General features: G+C 60.0%; 2 long non-coding RNA genes across 2 annotated transcripts; both read right to left on the minus strand.

The window, feature by feature from the left end:
• Nucleotides 1–1,208: 1,208 nt before the first annotated feature.
• LOC135323673 (uncharacterized) lies at nucleotides 1,209–12,521 on the minus strand. Its single transcript, XR_010385151.1, has 2 exons — nucleotides 11,543–12,521; nucleotides 1,209–11,088 (listed from the first exon to the last, which is right to left on the minus strand). It is a non-coding gene; the product is annotated as an uncharacterized LOC135323673 (long non-coding RNA).
• A 3,423-nt stretch (nucleotides 12,522–15,944) lies between these two features.
• Nucleotides 15,945–17,691, minus strand: LOC135323650 (uncharacterized). Its single transcript, XR_010385132.1, has 2 exons — nucleotides 16,998–17,691; nucleotides 15,945–16,409 (listed from the first exon to the last, which is right to left on the minus strand). It is a non-coding gene; the product is annotated as an uncharacterized LOC135323650 (long non-coding RNA).
• Between the last annotated feature and the right edge of the window lie 122 nt (nucleotides 17,692–17,813).

Here is a 17,813-nt window from a genome sequence, read left to right on the forward strand (position 1 = left end):
GAAAAAGGCAGCGAGAGATCAGCACAATTAACCTGGAAGGCCCCGGGGGAACGGAGAAAGCACAAGATCAGGGCAAAACTCGGGACCTGAGCGCTCCATCTGTCCGCACGCAGCCTTAATTGGTCCGGGAGTCAATCAAGGCGGCAGAAGCTTTCGCTGAGCTCCTCTGCGCTTGCCGCGGGGCGAGCAGACCGCGGGGCCGGGGGGAGCGCGGCAGAGCCGTCACGGCAAGGAGCGACGGCGGGGACGGGCGAGGGCAGGGCGGCTGGACCCCTTCGGCCCCACCGGCCCGCTCCACCGGCCGTTTCCTGGGCCAGCAGCGGATCGCAGGGGCGGTTTGCAGGGGCGGCTGCACCGGCACCGGGGCGGGCTGAGGTGCCGCATCCCGGCGGCCCCAACACGTCCCCACCGTCCTCCTCCTCCGCAGAGCGGCCGGATTCTGGGAAGGGGGCAGGCGCCGTCCCAAGACCCGCGGGGAGAGGCGAGCATCGCCGCCGAAGCCCCGTCCGGCTCCGGGCGAGCGGGCGGCTTTGCACGGCGCAGCTCCCGCCGCGTTTCGGAGGGCGGCCGCCCGCCTCCGCTTGCGCGACTGACTCCTGCCATCTAGTGCGCCGCGGCTCCGGGAAACCCCGGGCGGGAGCGGGAGCTCGGGGGGGCCGAGGCCCCGAGGCCGAAGGCCAAGCCGCTGCACTGCGCCCGGTGCCGCGGCCGGGCACCTCCCCGCGACCCGGCAGAGCAAACCCAGCGATCCCGGTCGTTCGGCTGCAAATGCATCGCCCGGCCGCGACGCTGGTGCTGCAAAGACGGCGCTGGCGAGGCCTCCCGGGCTCTGATCCTCCGCGGCACGGTGCGGCGCGGCACGGCTCCCCGCTGCCAATGCCACCGCCAGCCGAGCCCGGGGGCCTTCCACCCATCACCTCCCACCACCGACGCACTTTCTCCACGTGCTTTTGCTATTATGAGCTATTATGGAATAGTTCAATAACAAATTTGCCTATCAGACCCCTTTTTTGTGCTTTCATGGCAACACCACCAGTAAAAATGCCTTTTATCTTTCTGGATTTACGGGTTTGTAAAGCCGCTTTGTGCGCCCCGGGGAACGGGGGGATCAGGGCTGTATTGAACCTCTCCGGTGAAAACGCCACGCAGGTGAAAAGGCGGAGGGAAAGCGGGGGAACTCAAGGGCAAGGAACGAGCCGAAACAAACCTGGCAGAAAATACGCTTTTAATATATTGTCCAAAGAATAAGAACCTCATAAGAAGTTATCACCTGACAGGAGGAATTCATAATACGGCCGCTCGCGAGTGCTGCCCGGGAACGTCCCCTGCGGATGAGAGGCACCGGGTAGGAGCGAGGTCCCGCTGCGGAGGACGGCGGGAGAGGGCAGGACGGCATCGCGCTGGCGCAGATCACACCTCCCTCTGCAAAGACACGTGTGCGCATCCCGAGCGGCGGGTACGGCTGGGGCCCCCGAGGCACCGCCGGGGACCCCCCGAAGCTGCAGTCCTGCCCGGCACCCACCTGCCTCCTCCCCGCCAAAGCTTCGTCCTGCACCTGCGGTCGTTCTGCTGCGGAAATTCTCATCTCTTTCCAAGTATTTTTCAGACTTTTTCCTCTTTGGCCAAAGAAGTCAAAATGAAACAAAACCTTGGAGGAAGATAGCTTTTTTAAGCAGTCATCTCTTCAATAGGTAACCGCCTTTAATGAAAGGTCACCCGTACTGAGCCAGCTTCGCAAAGCCCGGGATTTCGGCAGGAAGGGCCAGGCCACGTCACCGCAGCCGGGGATCCACTCGCCCGGTCCACGGAGCCAGTCGGGATTTACAGTGTCACAACACGAGCAGAGTCCAGCACGCTGCCTGCAAAGCGCTTTAGGAGCCGTTACCCTGGGAGCGATGCAAGCTGTTACGTTTCTCTGCTTTTCAATGAGCTTGAGCACAGGAAGGAGTAAATCAGCATTTTTTTCCATCCATTTATCTATCATTTCGAGCATTTTTTCCATCCGTTTATCCATCATTTTGCAGCAGGGCAGCGGCGGAGGAGGCGGACGGGGCACCGGGATGCCCAACGCACACCGAGATGCTCGGACCTTGCTCTCCCGCAGAGCGAGAGCGAGAAGGACGGTTGGGGGCCGTCGGTCGGGGCCGTCGCCCTGGGAAGGGAAATCCGCCCCCGGCTCCTGGTGCTTTCCCTTCGCTTTCCATCGGCGAAGAGCCGCAGCGCTTTGGAGGAAGCTGCCCGCAATAAGCACGCGCTTGATTTACGGACGCGCCGCTCTCGAGACGCCTGCGTGGAGGGGTATATATCGCCGTAATTAATCCTCCGGGGGCTCTAACGGCGCAGGCAGCGCGGCTGGGCGTAAGTCAGCCGCTGCTCAACAGCTTGTGTTATGCAGCGAAGGCGGGCGTCTCGCCCCGACGAGCGTCCCTCGCGACGGCCGCCGCCGAGCAGACTGTAAATCCGCCTCCGCCGTCAGCCCCGGTCGCGGGGTCCCGCTACCCCGCACGTACCCGTAATTACCCGCGACCGAACGCCGCGGCCCAGGCGGGCCCGGCTGGTCCTGCACAGCAGCACCTCTTCCCCAGGCCGGTGCCTGGCACGGGGCAGCAAGAAGCGAGGACCGTCCGGCGCCAGCCCCGCGCTGCAGCGTCCTGCGAGACGCAGCTCCCCGCACACCGCTCGGCCGCGGAGGTTCCCAGCTGAGCCGAGCTGAGGCCCGGCAAGCCCTCACCGACCTCGGCTGCATCTCCTCGGCTCTGCAGAAGACGACCTCGAAGCTGCGGGACGCGGCAGGAGCTGCGCTCGCCCTCGGAGCCGCGGCTCCCGGCGTCACGCGGGTGCAGCAAATTCCCTCATCCCCTCTCTCTGCTCCCTTTTTTTTGAGAGGGAGAGAGATCAAAAACAGAAGACCACGTTACACTTAAAACCTGTGATACAATAATAACAAGCTCTGCGATGATGAGAAGAGAAAAACAGTAATATCTGGAATAGCAAGTGAGCACCATCCTTTCTTAGCTCGGTTAATATTACTTACGACCCCCTTACACAGACAGCTCCGCCGCAATAAGCCGGACGAAGGGGGAGAGCCAGCGGCACGAGGGGCAGGAGCTGCACAGCAGTCGCGTTAGAGCAAGCGACTAAAGCAGGGAGCGATCGTCTGCCGGCAGAAGCTGCCAGCTCCATTCATTTCCGTGGTGTGATGCGGCTTTGCACCGACCGGGAACGCAGCTCCCATCTGCGGAGATACACATGCGTGTACACAGACACACCAAACACACCGGATTAAAAATCACTACAGCATTGATTTTCATGGTTCAGGCCATAAAAACGGTCCGGGATGGGAAGGGATATCTGCCCCCGCGACGGTGCTCTGCTCGCGCTACGAGCACGGGGGAGCCGAGGGGCCGGGCCCGGGGTGCCGCGGCCGGGGATGCAACCCTGCACCACGGACCGCTGCCCTGGCACGGCCCAGCCGCCCTGTAGCGGCCACTCCTGCGGCTTGGAGCCCATTTGCAGCGATCCTGGTCCCCGCCGGGGGCTCGTCCGCTCCCGGCAAACGGGAGGTTGCCCGGATTTGTTCGTCCTCCCCCTGAACTCGCCCCCGAGCAGGGCCTTGTTCTCGGCCCCTCCATCTCCCTGGAGGAGGAAGGCCCTCGAAGCTGAGCAGAGGCTTTTATCTCCTTCGGAAAGGACGGCGCAGCGAGCGAGCCGTACGCCCGGAATAACAGCAAGGGCATTTTCTAGCAGGCAGTTCACGGAGGCAAAAGATCCATTTTGTAATTGGCTCTTCAAAAAATTGCAGGGAGAACCCCGCCACCCACGGCATAAATCATCCTCCTCTCCAAAAAGGCACGCTTTGCTGGGGTTATTTACCCACTCCAAGCCAAAGATATTTAAGGGCAAAGAGAGAAAGCAAACACAGTTCTGTGCCTGGGGAAACTGCCTGCAACTCGGGAAATACAGATTTAGCTCCCTGCCCCTGCCGCGAACCCATCTGTAACCTCGAGCAAGGTGCCCGGGATGTCGTTCTTCCCGGTGCGGCGGGTGACGATGCTCTGCTGCATCCCCCTGTGCGAGGAGCAGGAATACCTCAGAGTCCGAAAAGCTGAGAAATCCTGGTGATATTGGTAGATTTACGGCAATAATGTCCTTCTGGATGAAGGACAGAGGAAGAAAAAGGTTGCAGTGTTCACGCTGGTCCTTTCAAGGCAGCATCAGGCCTTCCCCGGAAAGGGCCTCGAGTCCGGCCCGTCCCCGCCAGCGACGGGGAGGAATTTCACGCGCCAGGAGAGAGGCAGACGAATGTCAGACGCAGCCAGAGAAAGATTGGAAGATGCAAATGGATTTCATCAGCCACAGGCAATCAGCCGTGTTGCTGCTCGCGCCACGGCTCCCTTCAACTTTCCAAACAGTTTTCTTGAGTCTCTCATTTTCTTTCCGCAATTACCTTTCCTTCCTAACAATCAGCTACTTGCAAACAATCATGCAGAGGACTCGGGAAGAGTTATGCTGAATGCGGAGTTGTAATAAAAAAAATTTTTTTGTTAAAAAATTACATTACCTTCCAGATACGTACAGCACCACCGAGAACACTGAGTGCAGCAACACACATCCCGGGATCACAGAGAAGCAAACTTGGCTCCCCAGATTACCAGGGTATCGTCGGAAAGAATCCCTCCGCGTGTACGTACCATTTTATAGCCCAATTACCTCGGTAATGTCTTTCCTCTGGACACATGCAGTTAACTGTTTCAGAAGCCTCGCAGTCGTACACGGTTACGATTAGACAGATTAGGCAGAGATACAACTCTACTTAGGGACTTGGGTAGCGACGTGCATTTTAAATGCAAGCCTTAAATGCGTTCGCGCCAGATGGAAGTTCCTCGCTTTGCCGGGTAGGAGGTTTTGCTGAGCATTATTTTAACTAACGTCAAGCCTGTGGGAAACGGCGGGCTGAATCCCTCGCTGCCGTGAAACGGGGCCCTTGGGAGGGCAACTGCGGAGGGAGACCGAGGCGGGTGGGAGAGCTGGGAACGCAGAGGACGAGGCTCTGCGGGGAAGGGGGAGACAAGGGAAACTTTGAGACTCAGTTTTCTGCAAGTGACCGAGAACTTTGCTGCAATTTTCTGAGGAGACGGGAGGCTCCGGCCTCCGGGAGCTTCCTTTTGTCGGCATCGCAGGCAGAAGCGGAGGCTCTGCTGGGCTCTTCTGGATTAAAAGAGCTGCTGTTGCCTCCTGGAGATGCTTCAACAATTCTGTTTAGAAACAGTCCCCCTCTGTGTCGCGTAACTTCTCCATTCCTCCACTTCAAAAGAGGCAGGGAGAGGGCAGACTGCTGATTTGCACTAAGCCAGGGCTCTTCTCCCTTTCAGAGGACGCCTGCCCGCTGCTAATTCCTGCTGGCTGCTGGAACCCCTCGTTTTTCCTGCAGAAACGGTTCTGTCTGCGTTTCAATTATGCTTCATGAATCCTGGCAGATACCGAGGCTTTTTTCCTTCCGTGCTCTTCAGGAGGATAATGCTTTCAAGCTGCAATGGCAGCTTCCACCCCAAGACTTCGACAGGTTTTGCAAATGCGAGGGGATGGCCACCGCTGTGCAGAACGCCGGCCCGGGGACTTCAAATCCTAAGCATCCTTTAGCTGCTGTCAGCAGATCGTTCTCGCACCGTTGTGCTAACAGCTACCACTAAAGACGTGGCTTCCAAGCTGAGTCCTTCTCCCTGGGATCCAGCGCGAGGAAAAAGCGAGCGGGAAGCAAGAGCGGAGGGACGAGGTGCCTTGCCAGAGGCAGCACAGCAGGCAGGGGAAGCAGCAGGCGGTTACCGGTACCCCAAGCATCCTCGCTGCCTGTCCGTGCCGGCGCGATGTGCTCGGTGCAGAGCCGCCCGCGCAGAGCCCACGCGCTTGTGACCACGCTGCACCTTCAGCCCGGGTTACGGCTGCTCCCGGCACCCGCAGCCGCCTACGCGGCTCCCTGCCCCTGGGGCACCTGCTGCGGGGAGGACGGGGGGTACTCGCACCACCCATCGCATCTGGAGCTGAGCAGCCTGAGCGGCATCACGAGGGAAACGATCCCCGACGCGTTTGTGCGGCGGTTGCCTTCAGCGGGAGGAGGGAGACTTGCTGCACTGAGCCTCGGAGAGCCAAATCTTCAGCTGGTGTAAATCACAGCACCAGGCTCAAGGAGCTCTTCTGATTTACAATAGCTGAGGAGCCGGGACTACACGAAATAGCACTCGAGCAGCTGAGAGGGATTTTCGCTTTCTCCTCGAGCAGCTGGCAGTAAGCTGTTCCCCAGGCTGGGGCTCTCGGACCTGAGCTAGCAGCCGAGCCGGTGCGATTCCCCGAAATCAAGGCCCTAACACCCGTTTGAAAGAGCAAGGCAAAGCCATGCCACAGCCCCGGCGGAGCTGCCCACGCGCAGGAGCTGGCAGCACCCCTCGCTCCCGGCAGCGGCATCGTGGTCCCGCTCCAGCGGACCTCGCCTGGACGCTGGGGCGATCGGATCAGGTCGGAGAGGAGCAAGAGCACCGGGACTGCAACGTTCAGATATTAATACAGAAAATGTCTTACTGATAACTTCTTCTCATTATTTCCATGTTATTGTGATTTCATGCAAAATTCTCCTTTCCAGCACTGCTCCCGACTGCCACTACACTTGTTCGGAGCTGGATCTGCCCCCCAGCAATGCTAATAGCGGCTTCCGGATCATTTTTATTCATTTTGTGCGTTTCACTCACAGTACTTCATGTGACTTATGTATCCCCCGAAGCTCATATTTCTGTTTGAATTGCAGGGCAAGTACCGGGTTTTAACATTCTGCCTGCACACGCATCCTTCTTTCCCTCGAAATGAAAGATCATTTGAACTTTGAATTGCATTAGCATGACATTTTTCTACTAAATTACCCTGGCTGCACTCAACAGTCTGAAAGGAAACAAACCACTTTTAGCTTTGTATAGGTTACGCGGGTGTCTAAACACCAGCGGCGACGCGCGGGGGAGACCGGCCCGGGCGGCTGGCGCTCCCTCCCCGGGAGAGGCAGAGCCCGTCTGCGACCGCCCCGGCTCTGAGCCGGGCTCTGCCCGATGCCTCTCCAGGACGGGCTTGGGCCACCGAGGTCCAAACCAGTCACCAACTAATCGGCAGCCAGCGCAGCGCTGGCTTGGCGCCGCCGGGACGGCTTCGCACTTGCCGTCCGCGAGGACCACGACGGCAGAGTCGACCCTCCAGCTGCTGCAGGCCGTGCAGCCGGCGGGACCCAGGGACGGGACTACGAACGAGGAAACACCCTGCGGTGTTTGAGACTCTGCCCTCAAGCACCCGCCCCGCCGGCTGCAAGCTCTCTGGTGGCAAAACATCCCTGCTCCCCCCACGCAGGAGGCTTTGGGGTTGCAGGACGCCAGGTCCTGCTCTGCGCACGTCTGTGCTCCTGTGCGTCCTGCTGCAGGTCGCAGCGTAGGAGCCGGTTATTTCCAGGACAACCATGCGGTATCAACAGGTGGCAAATGTTTTAGGCCTGCAAAAACACCCCAGCAAGTGCCTGCGCCATCCCAGCTTCCCGCTCCCTTCCCGCCCACGGCTTTACATCCCCATTCATCCCGCAGCAGCGGCGGTGGTTTGATCCAAGTGACTCATGCACTTGACCACCGCATTTTACTTTATGAGACGCTTTTCCACACCCAAACTGGCTTCTCGCAGGATGAATCTCCCGGCTCGGTAGACCTCTGCCTCTCACATTTACAGGCAATGCATTTCCATCTGAAGAGGAATTTAAAAACTATTAGTCAGGGAACACAGCAGATAGTAACTATAGCAATGCATCAATCACAGCATGGTAATTACACACCGCAGGGTTGCCTGTAAAAGCTGGTCTACCTGGCAGAAAATGGCAGTAATCAGCCTATTGGCAGCAGACAATACAGCATCATTTGTAATTCTTATGGCTGCATGTTCCTCGTTTCACAGGGGCTGGATGCTAATCAATGAGTTGCCATGGTTACCCGACATCCGCGGCCATCAGCACACAATGAGATGCACCAACGAGAGGGGCTTTTAGTCCCAACTGCTGGGGAGGAGCCGGGGGACCCGGCCGGCCTTATCGTCCCCTCCGCCCCGCACCCCACCGGCTGGGAGCTCCCAGGCCTGGGCAGACGGCTTAAACCTGGCTCCTGGTTTCTCCTCCGTCGCTGAGGTGATGCGTCCAGAAGAGCCAAGCAGCCGTCGCCCCGAGGACGGAGCGGCAGAGGCGGCGAGCTCGGAGCGTGTCCCCGGGGAAGGACGAGGAGCAGCCCCCAAGGTCCAGCGAGGCGCAGCCCCCGTCCCAGCCAGCCCACGGCACGGACACCGCACACAGGCTGGGCCTGGAAAAGGGAGGCACGGGGAGGCAAACGACGTCAAGGTCACACGAGACATCCGTAGCCGAATCCAGAAGGGACCATCCGGCGTGCCCGAAGCGCGAGACCGTCCTTTCTGGGAGCCGAATACGACGCAGGGGAACGGGCAGAGATGCCCTTTGGTGGAAACTGGCCCTGCAAACTCAGCCAAGGACGTCAGAGAGCAAAACCTGCCCCCAGGGTCAGAGACCCTTCGTCCTGGTCAGAGATGGGTTATAGAGGGGTTTTTACTAATAATCAGATTACTTTAACACGCATCAGTATTAAAAAAAGAAAATGACACTTGTTGTTTCCAAAATGCAAGTCTAGTTATGAATCAATTCCCCAGCTTGTTCTTGTTGAAGTAATGAGATTACCTATTGCACGGTGGGATCTCCTGGGACACCAGGAGGTTTTTCTTTCCCCTGCTCAGGGTCTCAGAGTCCCCGAGCTGCCAGGGAACGAGCACAAGCCGGGGACACTTCTGCCGGCGCCGAGCAGCGCACGCGGGAATGGGGGTCCCGGGACCAGCGGCAGGTTCCGGGAAGCAGTTTGCTCCAGTGCAGTGTCTCAAGTAAACATCCACAGGGGTTTCATGGACCGACCGCACCAAGTTTCACGGATGAAATGAAGTAGAACAAGACGGAAAGAGCCCCTTGCCCAGCACGCAGAGGTGACACATCTGCTGACGACGGCAGGACACAGGCTTCAGGACCAGCGGGTCTTGACCCAGCGCTCGGACAGTGCGAAGGCTGATGTCCAGAGCAGGCTGTAGGAGCAAAGAAGTGGAGCATTTTTCCCCCACTCTGGTTTTTGGATTGATGTCCCCCTTTCTGTGCTGTCGCTCCTCAGCTAACGTGGAGGCCAAGATCCAAGGGCTGCTCTCCGCTGATAGGCACACGAAAAGCACAGCAAAGCCCAGCGCAGGGTGCTGCTGTTTTATAATCATCCAGCCCAAACTATTCACATGCAAAATGCATGAGCTCCATCTCTTAGCGGTGCCGTCCTCAGGTGGCTCCCAGCAGGCCCCCCGGCGTGGAAGGAGGTTTGTTGATGTGAAATAACCAACACTGTAAACACATTTTAGTATGCATGAGGATTCGGACCAAAATCCACTCAGGAAGGAGGCCAGGACTAGAAGCGGGGGCTGGCCAGAGTTCCCCTCCCCTCCTGCCCCCGTTAGCAGATACTCAACAGCCCATCCCGCTGCCTCACGTCTGCCCCCTCCGAGGGGGGGTACAAGGTCTTACCCCCTCCCCAGGCTGGAGCAGAGCTGCTCACACTGCTGAGGGTTTCACAGGGGTTTCCTTCCCTCCCCAAAGCAGAATGGGCCCATGGGAACATAGATCCTGGATCCCAAAAAACCCTCGAAAAGCCACTGAGCGGAACGGAGAGGTGCAGCCTGCAGCAGCACGTGGGATGTGGGTGTCAGCGGGGAATTGCTCCCCACGCCCTGCCGCCGTTCACCCGCCAGCCAGCCAGTCCCGCCGCTCTTCGCACGGGGACACGTTCGCCCTATTCCCCAGGAACACATGGATCTGGTCCCCTCGGCTGTAACCCGCGGCAGAGGGGAGGAAGGCTCCCGCGAGGTGTCCTGCCTCAGCCTCCCTTCCCCAAGGCCAGGGCCACGCGTCGGCGAAGCCCTCGGTCCGGCCCCGGAGAAAGCGGCTTCTTGCTCCTTTCCATTTTATTGTTGTTTTGTTGTTTAAAGTGAGAATTTTTAAAAAATAAATAAATAAAGGGAGAAGCCAGCATCGGGGACGCTTTTGCACGGCACCAGCAGCCTCTCGTGGGCAAAGGGAGCTGTACAGCTGCGAGCGCCCGGACCTCGGGGCCGGAGCTGCGGGGAACGGTGCAAGCTGCTGCATTGCTCCGGGAACGGGAACACCGCGAAGGGACGGCAGATAACCAGGCCCTCAGCTGTCCCTCTTCCTTAAGAGGTTCAAGATCTGAAAATAAAAGTAAACTAAATAACTATCCATCGGTAGATGCTGACAGCCCACGCTCAGCTCGGGAGTCTTGTCTCAATAAACCCTTCGACCCTCCTGTGTTGTCCCTCTGCTCAGTGCACAGACCTGTTACCAAACCCGGGGATCAAGTGTGAAAGACTCGTTACATTAGAAGGACTTCACCCAACAAAATCACCTGGTGACTGAGCAATTAAACCGGCGTCTTCAGAGCTCCCTGCCTACTGCGCTGTCCAGGCTGAGGGCTGACCTTGAGTCACGCTCTGCCTAGACAAGAAGGACCTTATCCATCCTGCTGGGAACCCGTTTTCTCCTCCAGTGTCTCCCATTTTGGCGTTACAACTCATGGTTTTATTGTGTAGTGCAGAGCAAGAACCGCGGAAACCAGACACAGCTCCAGCTCCTCCAGGCTGGCCCAGGGTTTCCCTACAGAGCACTGTCTTTAGTCCGCGCTCCGTTCGTTAAACACACTACAGGCACAGCAAGAGAGACCACAAGTGCTTTAGGACACGGACTAAGCAGATGAGAAGGGGGAGAAGGATTTCGCCTGAGACCACCCGACACCAAGAACAGGGCCAAGAACAGCAGCTAATCCTGCCGGCTCACGGCGAGCACGAAACCACCGAGCCGCGCTCCGTCTCCTGCCGAGAACTGGCAGCCAAACCTGCCCGTCCCCGTCTCGACGACCTTGTGCAATGATCTTTTCAGCTCTGGCTTCCTAGTTTATCACTTCAAATAAGATGGACCTGCCAGAGAGGATATAAAGCTTTACTGCAGGGTGAGCAATTACTAGATTAAAAACGTTTTTTTAGGTCACTGAAGAGATCCGGACATCCCAAAGCAGCTGTTTTTTGCTCAGATTGGTTTCAGGCTGGAGCGGCTCTGCACTCCGGCGTTTTCATCCAGGCCTTGACCATCCTCTGCTCGGGGACCGGTTTCGGCCGCGGCAGCTGCCCAGACGCCCCTTCTCGTGGCTGGTTTGGGGCGCAGAAGCCCGGATTGGGCTCGCTTGTGCAGCAGGGCTGCGACCAGCAGAGAGCAGTGGAGGCTAAGGACAACCGCTCCGGAGCAGAACAGCCTGCGCGAGGTGTCCCGGAGAGCAGAACAGCCTGCGCGAGGTGTCCTGCCAGCCCCGAACGAGACCCGGCTGCCCGGGGCCAGCAGCACCTTCTTCGCCCCAGGACCCCCCCAGGACCTCACCTTCGGCGAGTCTCCTCTGCACACAGCATTCTGCTGAGATCAGTGTTTTCCTGGGTTTCTCAAGTTAGTCTCAGCTCCCTCCAGGGCTTTGTATCCATTAACTGGCCAGTTAGGCAGAGCTGCCGAGTGAAAAGGTGCCTAGCAGAGCCCAGGAGTCAGAGCGGCCCCCTCGCCCCGATCGCTTTGGTTCCCAGGAGCATTGTGGCTTCTCCGGTGTCTAATAAAAGGGGGAGCTCAGTAGACTTCGCCAACGCAGGGTAGGTAAGAGGGGCTTTCTCCCCTCATCAGCAGCCTCATTTTGCAGAGTCTGCAGAAAGTTAGCGTCTCGGGGATTTTTCTCCACCTACCAAACGTGATCAAGCTTTGATAACTTTTGAGCTGCCCCGGTCACCTGCGACACAGCAGTCACACGTCTCCCCTCCCTGCGCTCTGGAAAGGACGAGGGGAGCAGCCAGGAAGAGGGTCTGCATCGCGGCTTCTGCTTTGTTTTTCCCCCCGGGCTGTTAATTGGAGAATGACACGCACACGCTCAGGTGGCTGCCGCTGCCGCGGGAGGTGTAACTGCAAGACGCACAGTCCTCAGCACGTGTGCTTTAATCCAGCGAGATAGGAAATAGAGGTAAAGCGGGTGAGACACAGCCACTGCGGGGAGAGGCTTGCTTTAACCCCGACCGCTTGTGCCCCAGGCACCAGCAGCGGGGGAGTGAGGCCAGGCTGCTCCCGGGCTTTTCCCCAGGCGCTCGGCAGCTGCCTCTTTCTCATTTCAGCTGAGAAAGTCCAGAAACAGCCCCACAAAATCATCTCTGCAACAGAACCAGAGTTACCTACAGCCCTGGGTGAACCCCGCAGCCGGAGCTGGCACCATTTTTCATCTCAGATGTTTCCAGATGCCCAAAAAGGTCAAAGCACCGTTTTGCCTCCCGGGGAGGACGGGCACCTCAGCCGCCCCTGTACCCTACACCCACAGGCCAGCGCGGCCGTTTCCCTAATCCCCAGTTACCTCCCAGACTCCTGCTGCTCCCCGAGAAAACCAGCTCGAGCCCCGGCTCCTCTCAGGCTTCTGCCGCGAGCACCTTGCCGCGAGCAGCTCTGGCTCCCGCAGGCTCTCACCTCCCCCTGCTCCAGGCTTTGCACCCGCTCGGGAGCAGCTCCGGGAGCTTCCCCGCCGGCCCGCTCCGCCCACGGCTGCTCCCAGGTGCCCCGACTCTCCCTGACGGCCCTCGGGTCCCGGGAACCCTTCCAGGCCGGCGGGGACGCGCCGGGCGCTCGCGGCTCTGCTCGGGGGCCTCCCCGCAGCGCGCTCCATTGCAAGCCGGCGGCCTCCGGACCGGGCTCCGGGCACGGTTTTCCTGCAGGGATGCACGAATACAGGAGCGATGCCTGCGGCTGGGCTGCAATGGGAGCCGCCGGGCCGCCGCGGGGTGCCGGTGCCGGTGCCGGTGCCGCGGAGGTGGGAATCGACGTCGCTCTCCCGGTTCCCGTGGCCGGATCCGCGAGGGGCCCCGTCCCGCCGCCGCGGCGCTGGGCGCAGAGGGACCGGCTGGGTGTCTCCAGCGGGACCACGCCGAGGGGGTAACCGGCCCCCTTGCAGGTCAAAGGATTTGTTTGGCTTGAATAAACTTGAACCCGGTTTAAACTACTCCACAAAAAAGGCAGAAAACGGCTGCTTCGGGTTTCGCTCAGGTTTAACGAAAACAGCTCGTGTTTGTGTTTACGGAGCGCCTACTTCGGGAAATCCCCGGATTAGTGACCGGGTTTGGGAGTGATTTAAGTTGCTTTAAGGGATTCAAGTTTGCAACAATGTAGGTAAATCAGTAAATCACACAAAGGTAAAATAAATAAACAACAGGCGGGGGAAGCTGTCAGACGGCGCTGAGGCTGCTGCGGGTGCCCCGATCCCCGCTGTCCCCCAGGGAGGTGCAGGAGGCTCCTCGCGACGCCCCGGACCCCCAAACCGCCCCGGGGGCTTTAACCCCGCCGAAGCCTCGGCTGCTCGGGGCGGGCTGAAAGCGCAGCACCGGCACCGGCCCCGCTCGGCTGCGCCTCCGCGGTGGGAGCTGCTGCAGCCCCGGCCCCAGCGCGCCGTGAAAGCCCACAAAGAGACGTGCGCGGTCGTTATGCAAAGGACTCGCTCCTTTATGGGCTCCGGATTATGGTTTATAATACACGGAGCTAAACGGCAAAGCACATTTGGGTTTTATGGCCGTCGTAAACAAGGACGGCAGCGCGCCCGGGAAGCCGGGCATCGAGCCCGGCGGCTCCGCGCGGCTCCAGCCACGCCAGGCGGGTTGGGGACGGTGGGGCTCGCCGGCCGGCGACCGGCTGCACATCTCCTCTTTTATTGTGATAATTAGCAATGCTCCCAGTGCCGCAAAAATCAAATTAGGCCGTGCAGAGATAAGGGCTAGCCCCACACGGGGGGAGGAGGGGGCAGATGGGAAGGGGAAAGGAGATACGTGGGGAGCTTTTATCACCGGGATGCAGAGGAGAAAGGGGTGGGAAATAAAAGGAAATATAATTCTGGCCCGGGGCAGGTTACTAACCCACGGCGCTGCCCCCGGGGCCGTGCCTGCGGCCCAGGGCCGGGGTCCAGGACGGGGCCGGGCTGGCGACGGACCAGAGCTAAGAAGTGCCGGGAACAACTTCTTGCCCCGTCTGGGGCGACAGCAGGCCTCGCCCTGGCCTGTCAGAGCCTTGTTTTGAAATCCCACAGCCGGGTGTAGTTTCTTGTCTGACCAGCCCCTTGGAAGGGCAGGGACACGCGTCCGCTCCGCTGGAAGCAGCCGGCTGCGGCGGTCGTTGCTCAGCGCTTCCCCGTGGGAGACTCCGCTCCGGGGGGGGTTGGAAGCACATCACGGGTTTTCACGTGCGGCCCCTTCCCGGCCCCGGCCCCTGGGCAGCCGCCCCGCTCCCCGGCTCCCTCCCGGCAAGCGGGAAACAAAACCAGAAACGTCCTCGTGACCCTCCGCTTTGGCGATACCTACCCGAGCCCCCCCCAGCCCAAGCGATGCTCGGAAACGCGCCCAGCCCCACGACGGGGCGACCCCCGGCCTCGGGGTGCCCTCAGCAAACCCTCCTGCCCCGGGGGCAGCTTAACCGCTTGCTGCTGCCCCCCCCCCGGCTGCATTCTGGGGGGAAAGCGGGTTATTGCCCGCGCAGGCGGGCTCCCCCCGCGCCGCATCTGTGAGTGCGGCTGCATCCCTCAGTCCCTCCCCTACAGCCACAAAACCAGGAGCATCTGCTGGGCCTGATCAGAGGAAAACTCGCTGCTGAAAGGGGGTGGAAGCGCCCCAAAAGCTTCCCCCAACGGCCGACACAAGCACGCTTCCCTCCACCCAGCCTCGCAGCTCCGGGATGAATTATTCAGGCCCAGAGTGCAGCAGCTCTGCTCAATTATTTAGGGGAATTTGGATTTGTAGGCCAATGAAGCAGAAGCAGGCTGAGCCGAGCAGCACGCGGAATAATCCCGGGAGAAAGCCAGGCCTTTCTTCTTCTTCCTTGGCCCCGGCAGGCGGTGGAAAAGCAGGTTTGCAGTACTCAGGGTGAGCCCTGGGAGCAAGGCAGGCCGGCGGAGGAGACAAACTGCCCTCACCGCTTCCTCCAGCAGCACGTTTCTGCTGCCCGGCCGGTTCCTCTCGCGCGCGAGGCTCCGGGAGCAGCGTTACGTCAGGCAGTGAGCGATGCCGGGAGGAGCAGGCGGGCTGGGAGGAAGGGGCTGAGCGGGGGAACCTCCGCCGCGACCGACCTGGCGGCGACTGCGCCCGAGCTGCCGGGGCAGCAAGCGCCGGGACTCAGGAGGGTTCGGCTTTGCAGCCGATTTGTGTTTCTGAGCCACCCCCAAAGGGTGACGCTGGTTCCAGCTGCTCCCGCAGCTCGGCGTTATCTGCTCGCCATCGCCACCTTCACCCACGTAAACACCGTGAGTCAACTCCCTCCGCAAACCCCGGGCAGCGTTTGGAGACCACGATGCTCCCAGAGATAGCATATCTGAGGGTCTGCGTGCATTCGCCTTTTGTCTTGGATGCCCCGAGGAGCCAAATTTTCAAGCTTTTCTTTCTGGCCCTGAGGACCAGAAACTCTGTTTATTATCGGGCTCCTGCAATGAGGTGGCTCCAGGACGATGCTCCGAGTCGCAGCAGACGTGAACGAGCAAAGCAGGGCTCTGCAGCGTGGCCAGGGCGTGCTGCTAACAGATACCCAGATTAGCATCACCGATCAATACCGAGACCCGCTCAGCGATTTCTCAGTTTTGCAACTCTGCCGGGCAGCGAGGAAGCTGCTTTGTTTAACTGCAAGAGCAAACTTTGCTCCGGGGCCCGGGGACACAGCCCGGGCTTGCCTCTGCTTCAGCATCGAGCACAGGAGGAGCCGGCAGAGCTGTCAAGCAGCTCAGAGATGGATGCACTGTTATCATTAATTTTAATGGGAAAGGAGCAGATAAATCCCAGAAGTGGAAGAGGAAATTTCAGCCTGCTTTCATAAGCTTGGATGCAATACGCTTTTCTCATGACCTTTTGTCTTTGTTGCTGCTAAACAGGTTTGGATCGAAACCATGAATCAAAACGCGTCCGGACGCCGGGAGGGCGCCGAGGGCCCGGCCCGGGGCTCCGTTCCCAGCCCCTGGGGCTCGGGACGCCGTGTGCGAGGGCAGCCAGGGCCCATGTCCCCAGGCGCCGACCGCTCGCAGCCCCCCGGCCCTGAAGCCCTGAGTCCCAGACCCGCCGCCTCCCGCAAGGCCCAGGCATCCAGCAGCCCCCAGGGGATGGACGGGCTCCTTCATCGCCTCTCCCCAGCCTCATCGGAGAGCTGCAGGGGTTCATCGCCTCTCCCCAGCCTCGCCTCGCACTTCCAGTGTTGCTTCATCGATCTGCAAGGGAAAGAGTCATTAATACACCTACTTCTCGCTTTTATCACTGATCTTCTTATCTTGTAATTCCCTTGCAGAGCAGTAAATTAGTATGAACTTAGCTTAAGTTATATCCAATTTCAGTGGATTTGTAAATAATTTGTTAGTAAAAGGAAAAAAAAAGGAAAAAATCTTGTCTTTGTAATTTCTGCTTATCCTTTATCCTCAAATGGAAGAATAAGGGGACTCTTGTGCAATCTGTCCATGCAAATCCGCTCAGGGCTGCACTCAGCTGCCTGCTCCGAGGGGTTAGGAGAGACTGTCGTGGCCTGTCGGGGCAGCTCCGGCCCCGGCCCCGGCTGGCGGAGGCACGAGACCGAGTATTGCAAATCCCGGAGGTATTTTGCAGTCGGCTGCAGCCGGCAGTGGAGGGAGAGGCGACGGAGCCGGTCACGGCCCCATCCGGGGCCAGGGCAGTGCAACGCTGAGCTAAATCCCCCCAAAATAAACCCAAGCCAGGCCGATTCCTGAAAAGCTACGGCTCCAACCCCTGGCCCATCTGGTACGGATAACTTCTTGGCTTTGCCGCCTTGTTTTGTTTCGACTTACTATAGAAACACAAAGCTCTGCTCGGCTGAAGATGAATCATCACTTTTTATGTTCTTTTTCCCCTTGAGTGAAATCCTGCTAAAGCATTCCTGCGCTCACATTAATGTTCTTCTCCTTCTTCCTCCTCTTCTTCTTCCTCGCTTCAATTTTTAGGTCCTAAAATAGCAGCTTCCAGCTGGCTGCTTTCAAGGCAGCGGCAGGATTGCGCAGCGCTGCTCAGACCAGCACAGCAACAAGCCGGGCTGCCCGGGAACTCGACCAGAAAAGGCAGGGGGGCATCTTGTCCGCCCAGCGCTCGCGCCACGAGCCAAGAGCCACGGCGCCGCGGCTCCAGCCCAGGGCTGGGATTCGGAGCGCGCTGGCGGGGCCTTGCCGCCCCCCGGGCTCCCCCGAGCCGGAGCGGCCTTCCCACGCCGCGTGCCTGGCCGGGCCGCGGGCGCGTGGGACAAGCCCAGATGTGCTGCCCGCTGCCCGGCGCGTTCCTGGGCGCTGCGTCAGCTCGCGGGTGGCGAGCGGGCCTGCGAGGCGGGGAGGCAGCGGACGAGGGGCCTCGCGCGGGCAGGCCCGGCGGGGAGGGAGGGATGCGGGCAGGGAAGGGCACCTCCGAGGCGGCTCCGCCAGCGCGGGCACCGGGCAGCTCGCGGGCTGCCTCGCTCGCGGAGCCGGCGGCACTTCGCCGGGCAGCAGCCCCGGCCAGGTGAGGCAGAGACCCGGCGGCCCGGCCGGCTCGGGCCCGCTGCAGCCGGTGCCGTGCCTCAGTTTCCCGTCTGCACCGAGGCGGCTCTGCCGCGGCCCCCGCGGCATCGCCTCCGGGCC

The sequence above is a fragment of the Dromaius novaehollandiae genome, chromosome 26 (genome assembly GCF_036370855.1).
Source record: "Dromaius novaehollandiae isolate bDroNov1 chromosome 26, bDroNov1.hap1, whole genome shotgun sequence".
Taxonomy (NCBI): Eukaryota; Metazoa; Chordata; class Aves; order Casuariiformes; family Dromaiidae; genus Dromaius; species Dromaius novaehollandiae.